Raw genomic sequence first — 10,068 nt, 5'->3', positions numbered from 1 at the left:
TTGTCCGACAGACCAAAACAGAAAGGTGTGCTCAGCTGAACGCACCTTTCTGCCTGCACTTAACGCACGTTTTCTGTGCGCAAGCCTTACTGCTGATGTAGCAAGGAGTTCTGCATGCAGAAAATGTGTGACCCTAAATGGGAGTACCGCTTTGCACCCTCACCTGGAAATCCCATGCAAATGAAGGTATTAAGCAGTACTCTCCCACGCAAAGAGGTGCGCAGGCCAAACACAGTCTTTCTTAGCACTGAAAGTGAACTCCTGGGTCAGAGATGGAGTTTAGTTTCCAATGCTACTGCGCTGGCATTTAAAACCCTCTAAAAAGGGGAAAAAAAAAGTTTAAAAAAAACCCCAATGTCTGGACTTATTGGACTTACCGCTGCCACTTAGCTATATAAGTTTAAGTTTAGACGGATAAGTGGTGGCTAATGGGTCTGCATCGGCCTGTCAGGGACGGGCACCCCCCCCCCCCCCTTCTCAAGCTAAAATGTGCGTTCAGCCGAACGCACATTTTACATTCAACCCACTTTTTTTTAAACTCTCAATGCATTTGCATAGCAATAGCTCACCTCAGCAGGAGCAAACATTTTTTTTTTTAATCTGGGCATTAAAAAAGTGCGCTGAAATCCAGTGCAGTGTTTTCATGCACAGATTACTGAATCAGCCTCTGAGAAAGGAACCAGGATCCTAGCTGAACGGCTCAGATCCTACATTATCAAGAATTTAAACTAGATGCGGAAGGGAGGTGGCACATGGAAGCTGATTAAATTGGACTGTCACACCCATCAAACAAATGAAGTTATGGGTGAGAAACACACACACGTGCCTCCCAAGATTACCTGTAAAGAACAGAGATGACCAGGGCTCAAGTATGAGGATAAGCAGAGGGAAGGGGGGAATACCTGGAAGACAATGAGCACAAATGTTCTTACTCAATTCTTAGTTACGTATTTGTCAGACTTATTGTTCACGTCCCCAGCAAGCGCTCAAAGTGAATCAGATCACATTACTAGGTAGAATCTCAGACTTGTACACTCTAATGGCAGAGACAAATCTAGATCAGGGGTTACTCAAGTCTGCTGTGGTGATCCCAGAGTCACTCGGGTTTTCAGGATATCCACAGTGAATGTGCATGAGATATACTTGCATATCTTAATCCCAAGCATATTCACAGTAGAAATCCGGAAAGCTGAAATGGCTGCAGAGTCATCAGGGCAGTTTTGAGTAACTCTGAAATAGATATTGCTGTGGTCACAGAGGCGTGGCTCAATGAGTCCCATGACTAGGATATGACCACACCAGACCATAATCTTTTCATGAAGGACAAGACAGTCAGAAAAGGGGAAGGAGGAGCATTATATGTAAAATAAGATACTATGAAAACAACTGAAAGCAGAAAATATATAGACAGAAGGAAGTGCTGTGAATTATCTTGGAAAGGGAAAATGGCACTTCCATCTACATCAGAGTAATCTGCAGATCTCTGGCACAGGTGGAAGAGCTGGACAGAGATCCAAGATATCCATAAGAATACAACGAAGGGGGAGGTGATGGTGGTGGGAAATGTTAATCGTCAGATGTGGAAAATTGGGCATCCAATTGGCAGATGAAATTTAATGTGGATAAGTGCAAGGTGATGCATATAGGAAAAAATAACCCTTGCTGTACTTACACGATGTTAGGTTTCATATTAGGAGCTACTGCCCAGGAAAGAGATCTAGGCGTCCTAGTGGATACTTTGAAATCGTTGGCTCAATGTGCTGTGGCAGTCAAAAAAGCAAACAGAATGTTAGGAATTAATAGGAAGGAAATGGTGAATAAAACGGAAAATGTTATAATGCCTCTGTATCACTCCATGGTGAGATCGCACCTTGAGTACTGTGTACAATTCTGGTCGCCGCATCTCAAGAAAGATATAGTTGCGATGGAGAAGGTACAGAGAAGGGCGTCCAAAATGATAAAGGAGATGGAACTGCTCCCCTATGAGGAAAGGCTGAAGAGGTTAGGGCTGTTCAACTTGGAGAAGAGACGGCTGAGGGGGGATATGATAGAGGTCTTTAAGATCATGAAAAGTCTTGAACGGGTAGATGTGAATCGGTTATTTACACTTTTGGATAATAGAAGGACTAGGGGGCATTCCATTAAGTTAGCAAGTAGCACATTTAAGACTAATCGGAGAAAATTCTTTTTCACTCAACGCACAATAATGCTCTGGAATTTGTTGCCAGGGGATGTGGTTAGTGCAGTTAGAGTAGCTGGGTTCAAAAAAGGTTTGGATAAGTTCTTGGAGAAGTCCATTACCTGCTATTAATCAAGTTGACTTAGAAAATAGCCACTGCTATTACTAGTATCAGTAGTGTGGGACATACTTAGTTTTTGGGTACTTGCCAGGTTCTTATGGCCTGGATTTGCCACTGTTGGAAACAGGAAGTTGGGTTTGAAAGAACCTTGGTCTGACCCAGTATGGCAATTTCTTATGTTCTTATGACTGACACATTCTATCTGTGGTATCAGTTAGGAGAGAAATGTGCGCAGGCCCAGTGGTGGTACTGCTCACTGACGTGTGAAGGACCTAAGTTCAATTCTTGAGTCAGGTCTTCTGCTTCAGGCTAGGAATGTCGCCGAGGTAGTGATCACAGCCTCCTTGATGGAGAAAGCCCCAGTCAGCATGCAATGGCAACACCTAGTGGCCAGGGTCAGATTTTGGTGCCCGTAGGCAGAATGCCTCAGCCTTTGAAGCTGTGCCAGCACATGGCCCTAAAACAAGCAGAAATAGGCTCTTTGGCCTGGATATTTGGGACGCTTGGCAGTTGCCTATGCCTAAATCCAGGCCTGCTAGTGGCCAGATTTAGAGCTTATGTTTGAAAGGTTCGGGAAGGAGTGCTGGTGTGTGGCTTCCGGCTAAGGATCGTCGCTGCAATGGCTGAGCTAAATGAGCTGGGGGTTGGGGTGGAGAGGGTATATAGAACTAGGAAAATATTCCCTGGAATTTGCAAATGAAGGCTCAGGGCACGGGATCCCAGGTCCGGTTCCACTTGAACTGGAAACCCAGAGGTGCAGGAGGAAAATGCCAGATCCAAAAAAAACATAGAAGTCGAGGGATCTTGGATTCCCTTTAAGGCAGTGGTCTCCAACCCTGTCCTGGGGGGGGCCCCCCAGCCAGTTGGGTTCTCAGGATATCCACATGCAAATTTTCTCTCATGCATATTCATTGTGGATATCCTGAAAACCCGACTGGCTGGTGGGGGTCCCCCCAGGACAGGGTTGGGGACCACTGCTTTACGGGACCCTCCGCAGGGAGATGGAACCCAGGAGAGAAGTGGCAGCACTGGACCTGGGGAAACCGAGAAAAGTGTTTATATTGTTCAAGCAGACAGCAATCCGAGCAGTGGTGAGCATCAGGCAGTATTGCTTTGATAAAACAGCTAAAGCAGAGAGAAGTCACAGAAATGTCAAAGTCTTGGACTTCAGGAACACCGACTTTGCTAAGATGGGGAAGTATCTTTGGGTGGGCGGGAAGATGTTTGTGAAACGGAAGAGTGGGCTAAACTAAAAGAGGTTGCACTAAGGGCTAGAGAGCTTTATGTTTGGAAGCTGTTTAGACGGATAACATAAGTTATCCGTCTAAATAGCAAGGTTTTGTATATTCAGCTCCTTATCCCACTAGATTTTTCTATCCGGCTAAAATCTAGCTGGATAAAACAAAGAGGCGTGCCAGAGGCGTTTCGGGGAGGAGTTAAGTTATCCAGCTCACTCAGCCAATTTTAAACTAGAACCGGCTAATTTAGCTGGCCTCATGTGGCTGGGTAACTTGCTACTCATCATTATCAGGATATCTTCAAAATGTATCTGGGTAGGTAGCACTGTTTTATAAATAACAAAATAAAGACATAAAAAGGTCTGTGTCCCGATCCCCTCCTCCTTGCACAAAATTTCATATGGCCCCCATTGAGTTGTGCATCCCCCTCCCTTCCAACCCCATAAACATTCAACATAGATCCCAGGGCTCACAGTGGGGTCCCCCCTACTTCAACTGTTCTTTTCAAAAATACAAATCTGTATGGCCGCCCCCCCCCCCCCCCCCCCCCCTCGCTGACCCACCCACTCTCAGTCTCCATAAGCTGCTTCCGCCCCACCCCACCCCCCTTCGAAGTCCCCTGAAACTCCCGGACTGGGAGCAAGGTACACATTTCTCCACTCCCGGCGCTGCTCTGTCAGAGGCTGGGCTGGAAGTGACGCAATGCAGCTCCGTGACGAGCAGAGGCTGCTGCGCTAGAAGCAAAAGCTATGGAGTAGCATACGCTTCCAGCCCAGCCTGACAGAGCAGTACTGCAAGCACCGAGAGCAAGGAAATGTCTACCTCACTCCCAGTCTGGGGATCCGGGATTCTGGGGAGGGGGCAGGACAGACTATAAGGTCTGTGGGTGTGTTGTCTGGGGGAGGGGTGGAGCCAGATTTATATATATTTTTTTAAAGAACGGGCGGAGGACCTTGTTGAACATTTAGGGTGGTTTGGAAGGTGGGGGGGTGCATGACCTGACAGGGCCATAATGAAATTTTGTGCAGGAAGGAAGGGATCAGACTACAGGCCCTTTTACATCTTTATTTTGTTATTTAAATAAAACAGCACTACTTACCCGGATATCTTTTGAAGATATCTGGATAAGTAACAAGTAATCCAGCCACACAAGATCGGATAACTTCAAAACTTAAATGGCTATATTCAAATATAGCTGGTTAGGTCAGTTAAGTTTTGAATGTAGCCGGATAACTGTTCAGCTGGACGTTTATCCAGCTGAATATAAGGGACAAATTATCCGGCTAACTTTAGCCAGATACCTTGTCAACTAATTGGCTTACTGAATATGGACCTCTAAATGTAAAAGGAAAGATAGACTGCTATGGTTCACTTAAGGCCCAAAAGATTAGCATTCAGAAGGTACAAGGGATCTCAGACAGGGAAGAATATCTGGAAAAGCTGACAGAAGCAGGTAAGGTTGTCAGGACAACAAGGGCGTGAATGGAAGAAAACAGCCAAGGCACATGATGGGGGTAAGATACTGAAGCAGGAGAGAGACCCAGAAGTGATCATGTCTGATCATCTGCCAGAGGGATATTAGGATTCAAAGGAAGAGGCATAACCAACAGGAACAAGATTGCAAAGGTATACGCCATGGAGTACAAAAATTGGCCAAGATGTTCTTGACAGCCAATTCCCCTTTCGTACCCCAGTTCCTAGATGCCCCTCAAGCCAATGTCCCCGTCATCCCCAGCCCTTTATCACCACCCCCAGCCAATTCCCCTCTCACCCACAATTCCTCCCCCACAAGTTGATTCAACTCTTATTGCCTGTTCCCCCCTCACCTTTCTCCAGGCTCTCATCTTCCCCCCTCCCCCCTTCCCTCTCCACTGATCTGGGCTGACAGTAAGAGGAGGGCAGCAGTGGTGGCCCCTCCTGTGCTACCTGCGGCCAGACTGGCACTCTGAACCACAAGGAACACTGTAGTGCCACGAGATTCAAACCATGACTTGGACTCCAGGCAGTAAAGGAGGATGTGGCCCAATGCACCACTGCTCTCCTTCTCTTACTGCTGGCCTGGATCAGCAAAGGTGAGAGAAGTATCAGCAGGGATAGCAGGAGAGGTTGGGGAATTGTTAATTGACTGGTATAAGGAGTGGCAGTCTTCTTCAGCTGGCAGTGGGATGGGCTCTGTTAGGAGTGTGTGTTTGTGTGTATATATAGGGGGAGAAGGGAGGAGCTGTATATCTGCCAACCATACTGCTTCCTCTGCCAGCTCCTCCCTGTTATCTGTTCTTGCATATTTCTTTTTAAACGTACCTGAAACATTTTCTGCTGATGGTATGGTTACATTCAGATGAAAAATAAGTCTGAGAACTGGTCAAGCACATAGAGTGTTCTTACCGATACTATAATGAATGCTAAAAGGGAGGAGATAATGTCTGTAGAATATTTTTTTTTCAGTATCTCTGGGTGGATATAGACAGGTTGGATGCAGTCCAGAGAATGGCTGCCAAGATGGTATGGAGCCTGCACCGAAGCCCTGAAACCTAGCAGTGGCACTCTGGTGTGCCTTCAGACCTGATCAGGAGTGCCACGGAAAAGTCAGATCCAGGCCAGCACCTAGACTCTGCTCTTAACACCTTGCAGCAACAAGGGATACCAGTGGTGGCTTTTAAAACACATAGGAGCTCTTTTCTCAGCACTTATGGAATCAGGCATTCTTCCTAGCTATGGCATGAGCACGGGCAACATGCGGGGCATGGATAGCCTAGAGTAGACCCACTTTGTGCAGCACACGCAGGGCACACAGCCTCTCCCCATCTTCTCCCTTCTAAGCCTCTTCCTCTGAGACCTGCTAGCCTCTGTATTATCCCCAGGTGTGGAGGGCATGCATTGGCAGCCACATGCAGCAGCCAAGACAGCTAACTGAGCCGACTGCCTGCACCACACTAGCATCTCCCTTATCCTGCACTGGTCCATCATGCCGGGTTCAGGTCACTGTTCCCTCTCTCAGTTTGTTTCAAAATTTAGAAGAAAGACCGGTGGAGGCTTTGGGGCTGCTCCAGCTGGGTTTTTTTTTGGGGGCATACGAGTCCTCTCCATGTTGCACTGCCTGCTCCATGGAGATCGATGAACCACATAAACTTTTTTTTAACTGAGGTGTGCTTAGGCTTGAAAAAGCTGGGAAATACAAGCCTAAGAGGTGAGTCTTAAGGACCTAAATATATATAGCTAGAGGAGATGCAGGGAGAACATGACACAGATATTCAAATACCTCAAAGGTGTAAATTTATGCATAAAAGACAAACCTTTGTCAAAAGGGAAGAATGCTGTCTAACAGTGCTTCTCAGCGCCTGGGCCATAGACTGGCAACAGTCCCCGGCAATAATTTGTGTTGGTCAACAGAGTGGCCGTTGTTCCAGGAGGATACAGACCCGTTTTGCAGCCGCTGTCTGCATCGGCACAGGTACTGGCTCCCAGCCAGTTGCTGCAGCTAAGAGCAGGACATTCCATACTGCCCCTAAACCTCCAAGCCAAAACGTCACAGACTGTGGCTCCGCTCCAGACCCCACAGCACTGCATGCTGCTTCTGGGTGCAGGAACCCCCAGGAGCAGCACTGCTGGCATGCTGCAGCGCGTCACTAAAACTGGCACGGAACAGCTGAATGAGCCGGTAGAAGATCGGGCGGATGATTTGAGCACCCGTTCTCTTAACGCACACCGATCCACCTCTCCCAGGCGCCCGATTTAATATTTATAGGGGCTGCTGCGGTAGAAAGGGTGGCTAGCACCGAGGAAGGGTGCTAGCCACCCTTCCTCGGCATCGGGCGCCCAGGAAGGGTGGCTAGCAGTGTGGGTTAGGGAAAATGGATGCTCAGTTTTACGAGCGTCCATTTTCCTAACCTGTGCACAGCCACCGGTTAGGACCCTGACCTAATCGCCGGCACTTTTTTTTTTTTTTTTAGGGTTCTTTTTCAGTTCCTCCGACTTAATATTGCAACACTATTAAGTCAGAGGAACTACAGAAAAGCAGTATTTTCTACTTTCCTGTAATCTTTTTGGACTCCTCAAGAATTAATGCCTGCTCTGGGGCACACGTTAATTTTTGACGGTAAAAATGAGCATGTCGGGCGCACATTTTGTTTTCTGCGTTGGGGGGAAATAGCTAATAGCCTCATCATCATGAATTTACATGGGACGAGCGCTTTTAGCTATGTGCTCGGTTGGATGTGCATTTTGGATACGCTAACCCCTGTTTTGCATTGGGGGGGGGGGTGTTACGGACGCACGACCAATCATGTGTTGAGCTGTGGCCAGCGCAGGGTATTGCATTGGCCTGCATATATACGAAGCTCAAGCTCAGCTCGGCCCCAGGCTACCCCTGTAAATAAAAATCGAAAAGGATTGCTGGGTCTGCAGCCACGAAAGCTGCTGCAAGCACCAGGTCCCCTACAGGACTTTCCTCCCACTGCCATCGGTGTTTTAGCCCCTGCCTACACTATCCTCTGAAATGAGACCTGATTTTTTTTTTCTCTCCCCTGCTCTGGGTGCCACCCCCCCCCCCCCCCCCCAAGAAGGGATCCCCATGCTCTTCAGCCACCGATGGGAACTCCTCTCCCACTTTTCAGGTGTCTCCAGGTCAGTACAGGAGCTCAGCCAACCCAGTTCCCGGGATGGAAAAGGCTGAGGAACACTGCTCTAGAACAAGCGATCACACGACGAGGCCCCAAAAAGGGAGACTCGAGAATATAAGAATGGCACAGAGAGGAAGAGAGGTCTTTCCCAAGCCTATCTGCTCGGAAGCATCATCAGAAAATATTTCTTCGTGGAATGTGCAGCGGATGCACAGAATGGTGGGGGGGAGGTAAAAAACAGTGAATTCAAGAAATCCTGGGGATAAGCAACGAAAAGCTGGAAGTGAGGGGAAAGCTGGAGCTGTACCTAGGCCAAAAGCACTGCACTTGGAAAGAAACTAGCCCCAAACGATCAGGCGGATACAGTAAGAAGCGAGGGTGCTCCGTGTTGAGCGCCCACTCGCCCGACGCGTGCCCAGCCCCCTCCTCTCCTGGGCGTGCAATTCTTTATTTAAATAAGGGGAGGTGCTAATAAGGAGGTTCTAAGGACTACAGCGCATCCCTAGCACCTCCTTATTAACAGTAGAGCTCAACCGATGCTCTATTGTACCGGCGTCAATTTCCAAACCCGCTGACAGCCACGGGTTAGGAAAACGGACGCTGGTAAAATTGAGCATCCATTTTTCTGACCAGCGGGCAGATTTTTTTTTTAAATTTTTGGTTCCTCCGACTTAATATCTCTAGGATATTAAGTGGGACGGTGTATAGAAAAGCAGTATTGTCTGCTTTTCTGTACTCTTTTCCGGGTTGCTCAGAAATTAATACTTGCCCTCGGGCAAGCATTAATTTCTGAGCGCAAAACGTGTGGCTTGGCTGCACATTTTACTTTCAGTATCCCGGAGACTAACTAATAGCCTCATCAACATGCCTTTGCATGTGATAAGTGCTATTAGTTTTCGGGGTTGGCCACGCATTTGCGACGCACTAAACCCCTCACTGTATGAGGGGTAATAGCTGAGCGCACCATACTGTATTGGCCTGTATATTTATTATTGTAGTTGTTCTTGGATTTTTTTTTTTAAAGCACCTTCTCTTCACGGTACTGAGTTGCTGCCATAGTCCCCGTTTCTGGGGGAGTACTCAAGAGCTGGGGTGGGGGAGGTAACACCTGGTGTTTGCGACCCAGGCTTGTCCTCAGATTTCCCTTTCCTGCTCAACTCCAGAGGCTCAGAATAAGAGGAAACGGCCACCATTGTGTGGGAAGAATGGAGGGCAGACAGGAGGTCACCAGCTTTGCTACAGACGCATAACAACAGCCTCAATATTCCTCCCCCTCACTCGACAGTGAACCAGCCCCCAAGAAGTCAGAAACAAGAGGATTGTCCTGAAAAAAAAGGCATCAGGATACACATCCTGCAAAGGGGGAGTGCTGGTTACACAGGGAATCTATAGAGTTACATTTATCAGTAGCTGGGAACACGGGGAAAGGACTATTAAATCTATAGAGTAACATTCATCAGTACCCAGGGAGAGCAAGACTCTATGGGTAACATATAGAAAAGAGCATTAGTACCCAGGGCAGAAGAGGACTGCAGAGGTAACACAGGGAACGGAGCATAAATCTATAGAGTAACACTAAGCGGGATAGACAGGCTGTGCAGGGAAGAGAGCATGAATCCAGAGTAACCCTGCTTAGTACTCAGGGAACAAGCACCTCACTCCCCCTGCCTCCTGGCCCTGCAGAAGTCCCTTGCTCAGACTGGTTCTCCAAGCCTAGCCTGCCCCCTGCAGCTGCCTCCCCGTCACTACCGCAAAGTCAGGAACTGCACAGCCTCAGGCAGCAGTCGCAGTCAGGGCAGAGCTGCGCTCATGAACCAGACAATGGAAGAGCAAGAAAAATCATCCTCAGCAGGGGGGGAACAATCCTTTCTGACCTGTTGCCAAAAAAAGAGCAATAATGCTAGTAGGGCT

This window comes from Rhinatrema bivittatum, chromosome 8 (genome assembly GCF_901001135.1).
Source record: "Rhinatrema bivittatum chromosome 8, aRhiBiv1.1, whole genome shotgun sequence".
Lineage (NCBI taxonomy): Eukaryota > Metazoa > Chordata > Amphibia > Gymnophiona > Rhinatrematidae > Rhinatrema > Rhinatrema bivittatum.
Note: the sequence above shows the minus strand (reverse complement) of the source record.